Genomic DNA, 16,428 nt, shown 5'->3' with positions numbered 1-16,428 from the left:
TTGAGTCTGAAGAAGTAGGGAAGGCCCTAAATGAGTTTTTTGCTTCAGTATTCACTAGGAAGAGGGACCTTGTTCATAAAGAGAACATCTTAGACCGACTTGAAAAGATTGATATTAAAGAAGTGGACATGCTGGAAATTCTGGGAAGTATCAAGATAGATAAGTCCCCAGGGCTGGACCAGATATATCCAAGGATTCTATGGGAAGCAAGGAATGAGATTGCTGCACCTCTAGTGATGATCTTTTCATCCTCACTCTCCACTAGAGTAATACTGGCTGATCGGAGGGAGGTGAATATTGTTCCTCTGTTCAAGAAAGGGAATAGGGAAATCCCTGGGAATCACAGACCAATCAGTCTTACATCTGTGGTAAGCAAGGTACTGGAAAGGATTCTGAGAGATAGGATTTATGACTACTTGGGTAAACATTGTTTACTTTAAGAAAATCAGCATGGCTTTATGAGGGACAGGTCATGCCTCACAAGCCTTGTTGAGTTCTTTGAGGATGTGACGAGACAAGTTCATGAAGGTCGAGCAGTGGATGGGGTGTATATGGTTTTAAGTAAGGTATTTGATAAGGTTCCCCATGGTAGACTTATTCAGACAATTTGGAGGTATGGGATATAGGGACATTTGGCTGTCTGGATACAGAATTGGCTGGTTGAAAGAAGACAGCGATTGGTAGTGGATGAAAAGTATTCCGCCTGGAGGTCAGTGACCAGTGGCGTCCCACAAGGATCTGTCCTTGGGCCTCTGCTCTTTGTAGTTTTTATAAATGACTTGGATGAAGAAGTGGAAGGGTGGGTTAGTAAGTTTGTCGATGACACAAAGGTTGATGGTGTTGTAGATAGTGTCGAGGGCTGTTGCAGGCTACAACAAGGCATTGACAGGATGCAGAGCTGGGCTGAGAAGTGGCAGAATTCAACCTGGAATAACGTGAAGTCATTAATTTTGCAAGGTTGAATTTGAATGGTAAGGTCCTAGGGAGTGTTGCTGAACAAAGAGACCTTGCAGTGCAGGTTCATAGCTCCTTGAAAGTGGAGTCGCAGGTAGATAGGATAGTGAAGAAGGCGTTTGGTATGCTTTCCTTTATTGGTCAGAGTATTGAGTACAGGAGTTGGGAGGTCATGTTGTGGCTGTACAGGACATTGGTTAGGCCACTGTTGGAATATTGCGTGCAATTCTGGTCTCCTTCCTATCGGAAAGATGTTGTGAAACTTGAAAGGGTTCAGAAAAGATTTACAAGGGTGTTGCCAGAGTTGGAGGATCTGAGCTACAGGGAGAGGCTGAACAGGCTGGGGCTGTTCTCCCTGGAGCATCAGAGGCTGAGGGGTGACCTTATAGAGGTTTACAAAATTATGAGTGGCATGGATAGGGTAAATAGGCAAAGTCTTTTCCCTGGGGTCGGGGAGTTCAGAACTAGAGGGCATAGGTTTAGGATGAGAGGGGAAAGATTTAAAAGAGACCTACAGGGCAACGTTTTCACGCAGAGGGTGGTGCGTGTATGGAATGAGCTGCCAGAGGATGTGGTGGAGGCTGGTAGAATTGCAACATTTAAAAGGCATTTGGATGGGTATATGAATAGGAAGGGTTTGGAGGGATATGGGCCGGGTGCTGGCAGGTGGGACTAGATTGTGTTGGGATATCTGATCGGCATGGACGGTTTGGACCGAAGGGTCTGTTTCCATGCTGTACATCTCTATGACTCTAATACATGGTTAAAGACAGGATTCTTGGCAATGTGGAGGAACAGAGGGATCTTGGGGTCCATGTACATAGATCCCTCAAAGTTGCCACCCACGTTAACAGGGTTGTTAAGAAGGCGTACAATGTTTTGGCTTTCATCAACAGGAGATTAGGTTTAACAGCCGTGAGGTTTTGCTGCAGCTCTATAAAACCCCGGTTAGACCACACTTGGAATATTCTGTCCAGTTCTAGTCGCCTCATTAAAGGAAGGATGTAGATGCTTTAGAGAGGGTATCGAGGAGATTTACCATGATGCTGTCTGGATTAGAGGGTTTTTCTTATAAAGAGAGATTGAATGAGCTTGGGCTTTTCACACTGGAGAGAAGAAGGAAGAGAGGTGACTTGATAGAGATGTACAAGGTAATGAGAGGCATTGATAGAGTAGATAGCCAGAGACTTTTCCCTCGGACAGAAATGGTTGTCATGGGGAATCATAATTTTACGGTGATTGGAGGAAGGTTGAGGGGAGATGTCAGAGGGAGGTTCTTTACATGGAGAGTAGTGGATGCGTGGAATGCACTGCCAGTAGTGGTGGTAGAGTCAGAGACGTTAGGGACATTTAAGCAACTGCTGGACAAGCGAATGGCAGTAAATTGAGGGATCTGTAGATTAAATTGATCTGCAATTAAGATAAATGTTCAGCACAACATCATGGGCCGAAGGGCCTGTACTGTGCTGCACTGTTCTATGTTCTATGTTTTATGTTCTGAAACAATCTAACTGCTCAGTAGAGTGGCAAAGAAGGCTGGATACAAATTAGGAACAGGAGTAGGCCCATTGAGTATTCTTGACTTTGACTAAGGTGTGCTTCTCAAAACTTGGCTGATGAATGTCTCTTGTAAAGAAACAAGTGGAATTACTTCAAGTTTGTGTGGCTATGTTTTTATTTTGGAAGTGCTGACTCCTTGTAGCACTGACGACCAGTGACCTATCAAAGGAGCAGTGCTCCGAAAGCTTGCAATTTCCAAATAAACCTGTTGTGTGAATTTTAGCTTTGTCCACTCCAGACCAACACCAGGACCTCCACCTCCTTGCAGTAAGACAGCTTCACTGTAAGCAAGTAATGAGAAAATTCTGGGGTGTTGTCCTTGTCGAGAAGACAGTCTCAAAAGTGAGCTTTTTACAGAAGCATTAACAAAACAAACGATATGAAGACTTTTGATAAAAGGAAATCTGTAAGATTTATTCCTGTTGTGATTATAACTGGGGACCTCATAGAGTATGAGTTTCTTCCTCCACAGATGCTGCCAGACCTGCTGAGTTTCTCCAACCTGCTCTGTGTTTGTACCCTTTTCCCCTCTCGCTTTATAGAAGTAACTGAAAAGAACCCACTAAACACTAAAGGCATGAAAATTATTCAAGGCCTGTTCCATTTGCAACCTGAACATAATGACATCTGAAGCAATAATTCCAAATATTGCAAGGAGTTCGTCCTCACACTGGCCATTCAGGCTCTCAAGCACATTCTGCCATTCAATATGATCATGGCTGATCTCATTTCAGCTTCAACTCCAATCTCCGTAACCCTTCATCACTTTACTAATTAAAAATCTCTTTATTTCTCCTTAAATTTACCCCATGTCCCAGTATCCACCTCACTTAGGGCTAATGAATTCCACAGATTCACAACCCTTTAAAAAAGTAATTTCTCCACATTTCAATTTAAATGTACCCTCCCCTTAATCTAAAACTATGGTGTCTTGTCCTAGATTGCCCCACGCAGGGAAATATCTGCTTTACATCTAATTTGTCAACCTCCTTTTTAATTCCAGAGAGTATAGACCTAACCTGCTCAATCTCCCTTCATAAGATATACTCCTCAACTCTGGAATCAATCTCGCGAATCTATTCTGACCTACCTCCAATATAGTGAATGAGGTGGCCGAGTGGTCACTGGACTCATTATCCAGGTAAACCCAGGCTTATGCTCCGAGGAAATTGATTCAAATCACAGCAGATGGTGAAATTTTAATTCAATTGGGCCACATGCTGGTTCACAGTGCCAGGGACCCAGATTCGGTTCCACCCTCAGGAATCTATGTGTCTGTGTGGGTTTCCCCCAAATGCTCAGGTTTCCTCCCACAGTCCAAAGATGTGCAGGTTAGGGTGAACTGGCCATGATAAATTTCCCCATGGTGTGCAGGGTTGTACAGGCTAGATGTGTTAGCCTTGGGGAATGCAGGGTTACAGGGATAAGGGGGGAAGGGGTGGGGGGGGGGGCGCGAGGGAGTCTGTGAGGTATATTCATTGGAGCGTGAATGGCCTACTTCCATAATGATATGATTCTATGATAACTACATCCCTCCTCAAAAGGGGGCTGACACTCTAAGCAATACCCCAGATGTGGTCTCCCTAATGCACTTATATCATTGCAGTACCATTTCCCTGCTTTTATGCTCTATTACTTTCACAATAAATGCCAAATTTCCATTTGCCTTCCTTATTACCTGCTATGATTCATACTTATTTACAACTTGATCCTGCTGCACTGGAGCACTTTGAAGTTTCCCTCCATTTAGATAATAAGTTCTCTTTCTATTCCACCAGTCAGAAATGACAACCCCACAATTATCCACATTAACCTCAATCTGCTAAAATGTGACCTGTCCACCTAACCATACCCATTTGTAAATTCTTATTTATTTATTTATTTGTTGCAACTTCCTTTCCTATATTTTTTAGTGTCATCTGCAATTACGGGAAGAGAATTCCTGTTTCAGTTTTATAAGATTATGTTGAAAAATCGAAGTTATTTGTCATTCGTTGGTAGCTTTTGCCTTCCCCCTCCCCAGTCCTGAAGAAGGGTTAAGCCCGAAACGTTGCATCTCTTGCTCCTCAGATGCTGTCTGACCTGCTGTGAATTTTCCAGATCCGTGCTTTATCAACCCCAGCTTCCAAGCTCAGCTGAGCAATCCTGTCCAGGGAAAAGCAGAAACTAAGATGTCTCAACTGCAAGATTAGCCAACTCCATTGGCTAATAATCTGGACAGTCGAGAGTGTGGTGCTGGAAAAGCACAGCAGGTCAGGCAGCATCTGAGGAACAGGAGAATCTGGACACATGAATTAAAATCCTACCAGAGAATTTAGATATTGTTCATCAACCTGCTCAGACATGTTATGATGCGACTCTGGAGCAGATGGGACTTGAACCCAGACCTCCTGGCTTCGAGGGAGGGACACTACCACTGCACCACAAGAACCCTACCACACGATTTAAGTTTTGTTGGTTAATGAAATAGACCTGAAATAAAAGTTAGCATCACCAATCATATAATTAACCAATTCAAAAGAACACTCAAATCTCTTAATGTCCTTGAGCAAATGAAATCTGCTTTCCTTAGTTAGTCTAATATATGGGTGATTGCTGTCCCACATGAATACGTTTGACTCTGTATACTGCCTTCTGAAATGATCTAGCAAACCAGTCTGCCAGGGACAAATAAAGATCAACAATAAATTGCTTTGTGATGTGCTCCTGTGAATTAGTATGATTCTTGCTTCATGATTCTTCCTGCTCCTCGGATGCTGCCTGCCCTGCTGTGATTTTTCAGTATCACACTCTCAATTCTGATCTCCAGCATCTGCAGTCTTCACTTTCTTTCCCTCCTGACTCTTGCTTCAGTGTATTATGCTAACGTCACTGCTAGATTGCTTTAATGAGCACAGTGGATAATCTCTTGTAACTTTGGTTCTGGGTGTCTATGTATACACCCTTTGAGGCTGTTCCCCTTTCTCTAGTTACACTTGCTCTGGTTTCCTCCCACAGTCCAAAGATGTGCAGGTTAAGGTGGATTGGCCATGCCAAACTGCCCCTAGTGTCCAAGGATATGCAGGTTAGGTGGATTAACCATGGGAAATACAGAGATAGGGTAGGGTAGTGGGTCAGAGTGGGATGCTCTTCAAAGGGTCAGTGTGGACTTGATGGGATGAATGGCCTGCTTCCACACTGTATGGATTTGATGATTCTTCTGGATCTCTAACATGATTTAGTTTAGCCTCATATTACAGTAGATCTCTCTCACTCTCTCTCCAATACAATAACATTCTTTACTTACCCAAACGTATTCACATGTTGCCAAATACAGCACTTTAATGCAGGGTCTAAGATTTGCATTTTATGTACTTCTCCATGGGAAAATAGATGAGATTGTGTTTAATATTAAACTGGAGGTTAATCACATGCCTGCAACAGAGTGAAGAAGGAACTGGCGAAGAGAAACAATTCAGTTTAACACTGGAATGCAGAAATGATCAAAATGTTTTATGATCTTTATCTGAAGAGAGTTGGGTGTCACAAGAGGCAGTTTGATAAGCTTTACAAGCAATGGTTCACACTTCATAAATCTTCTCAAATTCAAGTCTAACAGCGAAACTAAAAAAAGTAATCAAAAGTAATGCATAGGCTACTTGCAATGTTTATCTAAACAGCTTTGGATGGCACTTGGAGAGGCTGCTTGATTGCTGAGGTGTGAACTGTTGCTTCTAATACCAATCTTCTTCACTCCTCTGAGGAGGTAATTGAATCAGGGATTAGTCATTAGTTGTTGCATATAATAATTCACTTGAATTTTCACCAGCCATATGGGCTTTCAACAAAGGCCCACGAGATTAATAAGAAATTAGCTTTCTTGACAGCAGCAAGTGAAGGTGGTATTAAATGAATGAGGCTCTGACTGGTAGACATGCATTAGCAGGATTCCAAAAAGGTTTGACTGGGTCCCCAGATGTTTGCAATATTTAGGAAAAACATGGAGAAGAATGGAATGTAAGGATGGAAAGCTTAAATACATCAACAATTTCACAGTGACTCTGGCAGGCTGATAACATTTGGGTCATGTATTTAGCATTTTTCATTCTTGATTGTTTGAAAGGAATGAACGAAGTTTCAGAAACACAAGGTTTACTAAGCATTTCATTTTTACTTTCAGTTGATGTACCATATGTTACTCAGCACATAATTTACTCACCACACAATAGGTACAAGGCTGAAAACACGAATGGAAACATACTCCAGGGTAAGCCTAAGGTGAAGTCTTCAGTTTAATTTTCCAGTCCTCACTTAGAGAGCCAGACACATAGCATCATAGAGTCATACAGCACAGAAACAGACCTTATGGTCCAACCAGTCCATGACAAACATACTCCCGAACCAAACTAGCCTCACCTACCTTCTCCTGGCCCATATCCCTCCAAATCTTTCCTGTTTGTGTATTTATCCAAATCTTTTAAATGTTGTAATTGCACCCGCATCCACCATTTCTTCAAGAAGTTTGTTCTGCACACAAACCACCCTCTGTGTAAAAAATTTATTTCTCATGTCTTTTTAAATCTCTCTCTCTCATCACCTTAAAAATATGCCCCTTATTCTTGAAATACTCCATGCTAGGGAAAAGACAACTGCCTAACTATAACCTAACCAACTCTATCTATACTCCTTAGTCAGCTGTTAACCTCCCGTGCTCCAGAGAAAAAATTCCAAGCCCAAGCAGCCTTTCTTTATAATTCAAACCTTCCATACTCACAACAACCTGGTAAACCTCTTCTGAATCCTCTCCAGCTTGATAATATCTTTCCTATAACTGGGCGATCAGAACTGGACGCAGTATTGCAGAAGAGGCCTCACCAGTGGGAGACAGAGAATGTAGGATTCATAGAAAAATTATGTTTCACGATTGATGTAATGTATTTAAAATCACACAATCAAATTATTTTCCTTGATTAATCTAATACTATATTATTCTACTTAACTGTAACCAATGTTGATTTTAGTAATTTAATATCATGTGATTCTGCTTAGCTTCACTTGACAGAAAAAGGCCCTATCTGATTGCGACCAGGTTTGAAGACAACACACTCATGTTTTAGAATTATGACTCCAAGGTTACGAGACCTTTGTTTAGCTCATTTCTTGATTAGGAGAGGATGCAGAGCCCAGAAAGAACATGTACTTGCAGCACATTAGCTACACCCTAACAGTGATGAGGACAGCAAAAAGGGAGTCTTTGAAAAAAAACACTCACAGCTGTACTTTTTGTCTTTTAAAATTAGGTGGGGCCACCTTGTGGTGTAGTGATAGTGTTCCCATCTCTGGACTGAGAGGCCCAGGTTCAAGTCCCACCTGCTCCAGAGATATGTAATAACATCTCTGAACAGGTTGATTGGAAAAATAGGTTTAGTTAAAAATAGGAATCGGTGGGACCCTCTTTTGATACAGTGGTATTGTCTGGACCACTGGGCCAGGGGCCCTGGATTCAAGTCCCACCTGCTCCAGAGGTGTGTCTTAATATCTTTGAACATGTTGATTAGAAAAATAGAAGTATAGTTTAGATGTGGAGTAACAAGATGCGACTAAACTTAATCTTTTGACTGAATGTAACCATTGTTTGAGAGATAACTTTGTAACAAGGTATGTTCAAGTATGTAATCCTTCAGGGTATCATCTCTCAAAACTCAGTTGAAGAGTATGTCACCAAGTCATTCTTTCTACATACTCTGCATAACAATTTGTTTATGTAGTGTTTTGTAATCTTCTGTATTAGTTTTATACCTTTAAGGTTATAAGCAACCTTTTAGCCTCTAGCTTTTGTCTTAAAAAAAACAGGTAATTATTAACTCTTTCCTGTAATTCAAATACAACAGAGAAAAAAAATCATCACTTTATAGGAAAGAATGAATGGAAAGAATGCTGTGCATGAGTATCTGATTTAATTAGGTCAAAAATCACACGCCACCAGGTTATAGTCCAACAGGTTTATTTGAAATCACAAGCTTTCAGAGTATTGCTCCTTCTTCAGGTGCTAGGAACTTTGCTAATTAAGCACATATTGAGACGTGAATATGAAGTATTGGGATACTGACTGAAAATGTGCCTTTTTTCATAAATAACAGAGTTGGTAAAGATCAGTCAAGCTGTCACCTTGAGATATTTTCCTAATCAACTTGTTCAGAAATATTACTACACACCTAAGCAGGTGAATCCAGGTCTCCTAGCTTAAAGGCATGGATACTGTCACTACACCAAAAGAATTCCTACCCTCTTAACTAACTATCATAAAGTGACAATAATAAGGCTTAATGAAAAGAGTCCACATAAGGATTATTAATAATTTTAAAATCAAGTCAGAAGTTAGTGGGAGATGAAAACAGTCAAAGTTCATTATCATTAAGAGGTGATTGGAGATTGGTCATTTGAACCTTAAATCAATTAGCAACAATCTTCACTTCACCTTCTCCACTTAGAATGTAACCCTCTTTATTCATTTGTGGGATGTGGGTGTCCCTTGCTGGGTCAGCGTCCCTCGTTGCTCCTCAAGAGGGTGATAGTGAACTGCCTTCTTGAACTGCTGCACTCCACCTGCTGTGCATGAATCAACAATGCTGGTAGGGAGGGAATTCAAGATTTTGACCCAACGACAGTGAAGGAATGGCGATATATTTCCAAGTCAGGACGGTGAGTGGCTTGAAGGGTAACTTGCAGATGGTGGTGTTCCCATGTACCTGCTATCCTTGTCCTTCTAGATGGAAGTGGTTGAGGGTTTGCAAAGTTCTGTCTGAGAATCTTTGATGAATTTCTGCAGTGCATCCTGTTAATGGTGTGCGCTGCTGCTACTGAGTATCTGCAATGGAGAGAGTAAACATTTGTGGATGTGTTGCCAATCAAGCGGGCTGCTTTGTCCTGGATGGTGTCAAGCTTCTTGAATGTTGTTGAAGCTGCAACTATCCAGGCAAGTGGGGAGTATTTCATTACATTCCTGACTTGTGTCATGTAGATGGTGGATAGACTATGAGGAATCAGGAGGGGAGTTGCTCGCTGCAGTATTCCTAGCTTCAACTTCCTTTTGTATCTATTGTGTTCATCTGAGTTGCTGGTCAATGGTGACCCCCAGGATATTGATAGTGGGAGATTCAGTGATAGTAACACTATTCAATGTCAAGGGGAGGTGATTAGATTGTCCCTTAAAGGTGACACTGATAGCCTGTCACTTGTGTGTGCAAATGTTATTTGTCAGTCCAAGCATGGATACTGTCCAGATCTTGTTGCATTTGAACATGGACTGCTTCAGTATCTGAGGAGTCATGAATGGTGCTGAACATTGTGCACTCTTTGTCGTACATCCCACTTCTGAGCTTTATGGTGAAAAGAAGGTCATTGATAAGGCAGCTGAAGATAGTTGGGCCCAGAATACAATCCTGAGGAACTCCTGCAGAGATGTTATGGAGCCTGAGATGACTGACCATCTTCCTATGTGCCTGGCATGATTCCAACCAGTTTGCCCCCTCATATCCATTGATTCAAGTTTTGCTGATATAACTGACCATGCTGTAGGTTCTGACTTGGGATAATTTAATAATCGTCTGCTTTCAATAACAAAGCATGCATTAAACTTGAAAATGGAAGATATTCTGCTGTATAATTGGAACCATGAGACTTTTAAGATGTTGCAGAGAGACCAGAGACAGAGTGTTGACCCCACATCCTAAGCTGAACTAGAAAGTGTGAGCCATAATACATCTGTATAGTCACTGCCTTGATTTGAAAAATATCATTTACAACTTAAGCAAAATTTCCTGAGTTACTGTAACAGACTGTGTCTCCCATTGTCGTATTGGTTTAAGTCTCAAATGAATAAAATAATAATGGGATTTGAGTTTAAATTGTAACCCAGAACTTACAAGAAACAAAGAGATGGACATTGTCAGAGAATGATTAATGGCATTTCTGAAAATGTTGTGCATTATCTTACTCATCACATCACCACATATTCTGCACTTTCACCAATAGAGTGAAAGATTGCTGTTATTTTGAGGGGAATAGCCGATTTCATTCTTATCAGCAGTGAGAAAAAGCATTCCGAACCTTTCAGATTTTCCCTTCTGTGCAAGGGTCTGACCTCAATAAGTACACTTCTATAATGTGAGCCTGTAATATCACTGTGATGTTCAGCTATGTAAGTCATCACCTTTCATAATCCTTAAGGAATTTCATGATTATGTTGGCTGAAAATGTCACACAGACAAGTTTGGAAATGCAAAAGTATGCCTGAACCTTTTGGGGGACTTTCTTTCAGAGCTGTGCTGCGGAACCTGCTCTTGGCTGCTGCCATCAGTCTTCTTTTCGACTCTTGTTTCCTTTTAAAGCCAAACTTTAATCAGGTCTGATGACCCCTGACGGGGAACAAAACCAAAATCAAATGGTCAACAGAAACTTAGAGTTGGAACAAAAACTGAGCAATAGATGTCCTGGAGCTGAGATGACTGACCTCCAAAAACCACAACCATCTTCCAATGTGCCAGGTATAACTCTGTGATTACAACAGTTACTATATCTCTACCATTGGCAGTAAGCTGGCAACTTGTTGCTGGGTTCATTTCTTTCCCTGTTTTAAAAGTAATAAAACATTGTGGCAAATTTGGATTAAAATTGGCTGAGTGAAAGGAAGCAGAGGCTGATGGTCGAACGGTGTTTGTGACTGGAAGCTTGGATCCAGTGGAGTATCATCAGATTCAGTGCTGGGTCCCTTGCTGTTTGTCGTATGCATTAATGATCGAGACATGAATGTAGGAAGTATCTTTGCGGGTGACACAAAGGTTTGTGGTGTGGTAAATAGCGAAGAGGAAACTTAATTCTGAAAATGTGAGTACTATCTAGGCAAAGGAAGTCACATTGAATGGTATGGCCCTCAAAGTAAGGGGCGGCACAATGGCTCCGTGGTTAGCCCTGCTGCCTCACAGCAGCAGGGACCTGGGTTCAATTCCAGCCTTGGGCAACTGTCTGTGTGGAGTTTGCACATTCTCCCAGTGTCTGCATGGGTTTCCTCCCATAGTCCAAAGATGTGCAGGTTGGATGTGTTAGGTGGATTGGCCATGCTCAATTACCTGTAGTGTTAGGTGCATTAGTCAGGGAAAATGTAGAGGAAATAAGGGAATGGGTCTGGATGGGTTAATCTTAGGAGGGTCAGTCTGGACCTGCTGGGCCGAAGGGCATGTTTCTGCACTGTAGGCTTTCTAAGTTTCAAAGGGACCTTGGTGTGCAGTTCTGGAAGGGGGTTGAGAGCTGGAATGGCTGGGTTGTGGTGCATGTGGGTTCAGTTCCTGTTATCAGCTGAGGTTACCCTGAAGGGATTTCCCTCTTCCTTCTTCAGAGGATATGATGACCCTCAGGTTAAGCCACCACCTGGTCAGCTCTCTCTCATGAGAAAGCAGCCCCGTGGTCCAGTGAGACCGTGACAACTTTACCTAAATCCATCAAAGTAGGTAAGTGAGGTGGGATACTTCCATTATTTGTCAAGTTTAGATTAGATTACCTACAGTGTGGAAACCAGCCCTTCTGCCCAACAAGTCCACACCGACCCTCCGAAGAGAAACCCACGCCCCCCACCCCCCTATAATCCACCTAACACTATGGGCAATTTAGCATGGCCAATTCACCTAACCTGCGCATCTTCTGACTGTGGGAGGAAACCGGAGGAAACCCACACAGACACAATGTGCAAGGCTGCCCAAGGCGGGAATTGAACCTGGGCCCCTGGCGCTGTGAGGCAGCAGTGCAAACCACTGAGCCACTGTAAATATGTCAAGGCATTGAATGATCAGATTAGATTAGATTACAGTGTGGAAACAGGCGTTTCGGCCCAACAAGTCCACACCGACCCGCCGAAGCGAAACCCACCCATACCCCTACATTTACCCCTTACCTAACACTACAGGCAATTTAGTATGGCCAATTCACCTGACCCTGCACATCTTTGGATGGTGGGAGGAAACCGGAGCACCCGGAGGAAACCCACGCAGACACGGGGAGAACGTGCAAACTCCACACAGTCAGTCGCCTGAGGTGGGAATTGAACCCGGGTCTCTGACGCTGTGAGGCAGCAGTGCTAACCACTGTGCCACCGTGCCACCCACTATGCAAGAGTAGTGAAGTTCTGATGAAGCTATATTTAGTGTTGGTTAGGTCACAGCTTGAGCACTGTGTAGTTCTGGTCACCACACTATGGGAGGAATGTGATTGCATTGGAAATGTGTGCAGAGGAGATTCTCCAGGATATTGCCTGGGATGGATCATTTAACTCAGAGGCTGGGGTTGTTTTCCTTAGAGCAGACAATTCTGAGGGGGAATCTGATTGAGGTACACAAAGTTCAGAGGGGCCTAGATAGGTTGTATTTTTTTCTCAAGAGTGCTGGAAAAGCACAGCAGGTTAGGCAGCATCCGAGGAGCAGGAAAATCTACATTTTGGGCAAAAGCCCTTTATCAGGAATGAGGCTGGGAGCCTCAGGGGTGGAGAGATAAATGGGAGGGGGTGGGGCTAGGGGGAAGGTAGCTGAAGTGCGATAGGTGAATGGACGTGGGGGTAAAGGTGATAGGTAAAGGGTGGAGCGGATAGATGGGAAGGAAGATGGACAGGTCATGAGGGCAGTGTATTTTTTCTCCTTTTAGTGGAGCAGTTAATAACCAGAGGACACAGCTTTAAGTTAAGGAACAGGAGGGTTAGAAAGGATTTAAGGAAAAACATCTTCACCCAGAAAGTTGGAACTCACTGCCTAAAAGGATAAGGGCAGGAACCCTTAAGACATTTAAGAGCTATTTATATGAATAAATGAAATGTCCTAGCACACAATTCTATGGGACAAGTGCTATAAAAACTTGATATTTAATGTTTCAGTCCTTTGCAGCATTCCCATAAGTAAAGGAAAATTATAGCTTCCATCATTACAATTCTCTGCTTCCTTTAGTTGCCAAGGCTGTATCAAGCTGGGTCAGGTGACCTCCTGTACGTTGAGGTTAGTGACCCTTTTAGGTATCTGTTTTTATTGGAGTTATGTTAAGCAACTTGCTCAGACAGATTAATGACAAAACTTTGGGGCAGGTGAGACTTGAATCTAACTTTCACAGCTAAGAGGTAAAATCGTTACCACTGCACAAAAACTTCTCAATGCCTTTTTAAAATAATTTGTTTATAAAGCACTTTTGAGTTTCCTTATGTTAGCTACTAAATTGTTCTAACACTTTCATTTTCCTCTTCCCTTTTTAGACTTCCTCTGCGCTTTCTAAATTTAGTTTGATTTTCTGCTCTATCATTTATCTTAAAATGAGCATATAAGCCTCCCTTTTGTAAAATCCCTTTTTTTCATGTCTATATCTTTAGATAACGAGTCATCTGCAACTTTGGTTTCTGTTCCTTCCCTGTTCATCCTTATGGAGAATGTACTTACTCAGTAATCAAACAGCCTCCTCTTTGGAAGGTTTCTCATTCAATGCACTTTCTGTCGACAAAATCTCAAACGGTGGACTGGGCTCAATCATCTCTGAAACTACTGAAATGAGCCTTACCCACCCTGATTGCTCCCCCCGCCTGCGTCAGTTAACTCTTGTTACATTCAATGGTATGTTGTTCTTTCATTGCAAATCTAATCCTGATTCACAGGTATGTTTTATTCATTCATGGGATGTGGATGTCTCTGGCTAGGCCAGCATTTATTGCCCACCCCTAACTGTCCAGAGGGCAGTTGAGAGTCAACTATAATACTGTGAGTCTGGAGTCACATGTAGGCCAGTCCAGGTAAGGACAGCAGATTTCCTTTCCTAAAGGACATGAGTGAACCAGATGGGTTTTCCAACAATTGGCCACAGTTTCATGGTTATTAGCAGACTCTTAATCCCAGTTTTTCTTTTAATTGGATACACAAGTTCCACCATCTATAGTGGCAGGATTTGAAACCAGGTCACCAGGACATTAACGGGGTGTCTGGATTAATAGTGCAGCATTAATACCACTGGGCCATCACCTCCTCTTTAAAGTACTTGAACCTCCACTCAACTGTGGTCCAATTGGCCCACTTCCTTCATAAGATTGATCCCAGGTATGGAGAGGTGGTCTTATGAGTTGTTGGGTCTATACTTACTGGAGTTTAGAAGAATGAGAGAAGACCCTATTGAAACATATTAGATTCTCAGGGGATGTGACAGGATAGAGAGGTTGTGGGAGAGTCTAGGACCATAGCGCATAATCTCACAATAAGAAGTCACTCAGTTATCACAGAGATGAGGAAGAATTTCTTTTCTTGGGGGTAGTGAATCTTTGGAATTGGAATTCTTTGCTGCTGAGGGCTGTCGAAACTGGGTCATTAAGTATATTCAAGGCTGAGATAGATTTATAATCAGTATGTAATCAAGGGTTATGGAAGAAGCATGAAAGCAGAGTTGAAGCTTATCAAATCTGTCAGGCAGGGAGGAAAGGGTCGTGTACCTGTCAGGCAGGGAGGAAAGGGTCGTGCAAGGGAGCCGTGGTTTAATAAGGAATTGGAATCCCTTGTTAAATGGAAGAGGGCGGCCTATCTCAAGATGAGACGTGAAGGTTCAATTGGGGCGATTGAGAGTTATAGGATAGCCAGGAAGGACCTGAAGAGAGAGCTAAGAGCAGCAAGGAGGGGACATGAAAGGTCCTTAGTCGGTAGGATTAGGGAAAACCCTAAGGCTTTCTATAGGTATGTTAGGAATAAAAGAATGACTAGGGTAGGAATAGGTCCAGTCAAGGATAGTAGTGGGAAGTTGCGTGTGGAGCCGGAAGAGATTGGGGAGACACTGAATGAATACTTTTCTTCAGTATTTACTCAGGAACAGGGCATTGTCGTCGATGTGAATACTGAGTCACAAATAAGTAGAATGGATGGCTTTGAGGTATGTAGAGAAGAGGTGTTGGAAATCCTGGAAAAGGTGAAAATAGATAAGTCCCCTGGGCCTGATGGCATTTATCCTAGGATTCTCTGGGAAGCAAGGGAGGAGATTGTAGAGCCATTGGCCTTGATTTTTATGTCCTCTTTGTCTACAGGAGTAGTGCCAGAAGACTGGAGGATAGCAAATGTGGTTCCCTTGTTCAAGAAGGGGAGTAGGGATAACCCTAGTAACTATAGGCCGGTGAGTCTCACTTCTGTTGTGGGCAAAGTCTTAGAGAGAATTGTAAGGGATAGGATTTATGCACATCTGGATAGGAATAATGTGATCAAGGATAGTCAGCATGGTTTTGTGAAGGGCAGGTCGTGCCTCACAAACCTTATTGAATTCTTTGAAAAGGTGACGAAGGAGGTTGATGAGGGGAAAGCGGTAGATGTGGTAAATATGGATTTTAGTAAGGCGTTTGATAAGGTTCCCCATGGTAGGCTACTGCAGAAAATACGGAGATATGGCATTGAGGGTGAGTTGGAGGTTTGGATTAGGAATTGGCTGGATGGAAGAAGACAGAGGGTAGTAGTTGATGGCAAAGTTTCTTCATGGAGTGCCGTCACTAGCGGTGTTCCGCCAGGATCTGTTTTGGGACCATTGCTGTTTGTCATTTTTATAAATGACCTGGAAGAGGGGTTAGAAGGTTGGGTGAGCAAGTTTGCGGATGATACGAAAGTCGGAGGAGTTGTTGACAGTGAGGAAGGATGTGGCAGGTTACAGCAGGATATAGAGAAGCTGCAGAGCTGGGCAGAAAGGTGGCAAATGGAATTCAATGTAGCTAAGTGTGAGGTGATTCACTTTGGGAAGAATAACAAAAAGATGGGGTACTGGGCTAATGGTCGGATACTTGGTAGTGTGGATGAGCAGAGGGATCTTGGTGTCCATGTACACAGATCTCTGAAAGTTGCCACCCAGGTAAATAGTGCGGTGAGGAAGGCATATGGCGTACTGGCTTTTATTGGT

This window comes from Chiloscyllium plagiosum, unplaced genomic scaffold (genome assembly GCF_037043375.1).
Source record: "Chiloscyllium plagiosum isolate Xiang-an unplaced genomic scaffold, Cpla_swu_hap1 HiC_scaffold_26, whole genome shotgun sequence".
Classification (NCBI taxonomy): Eukaryota; Metazoa; Chordata; class Chondrichthyes; order Orectolobiformes; family Hemiscylliidae; genus Chiloscyllium; species Chiloscyllium plagiosum.
The sequence above is the reverse complement of the archived record's forward strand: the minus strand, read 5'-3'. Positions refer to the sequence as shown.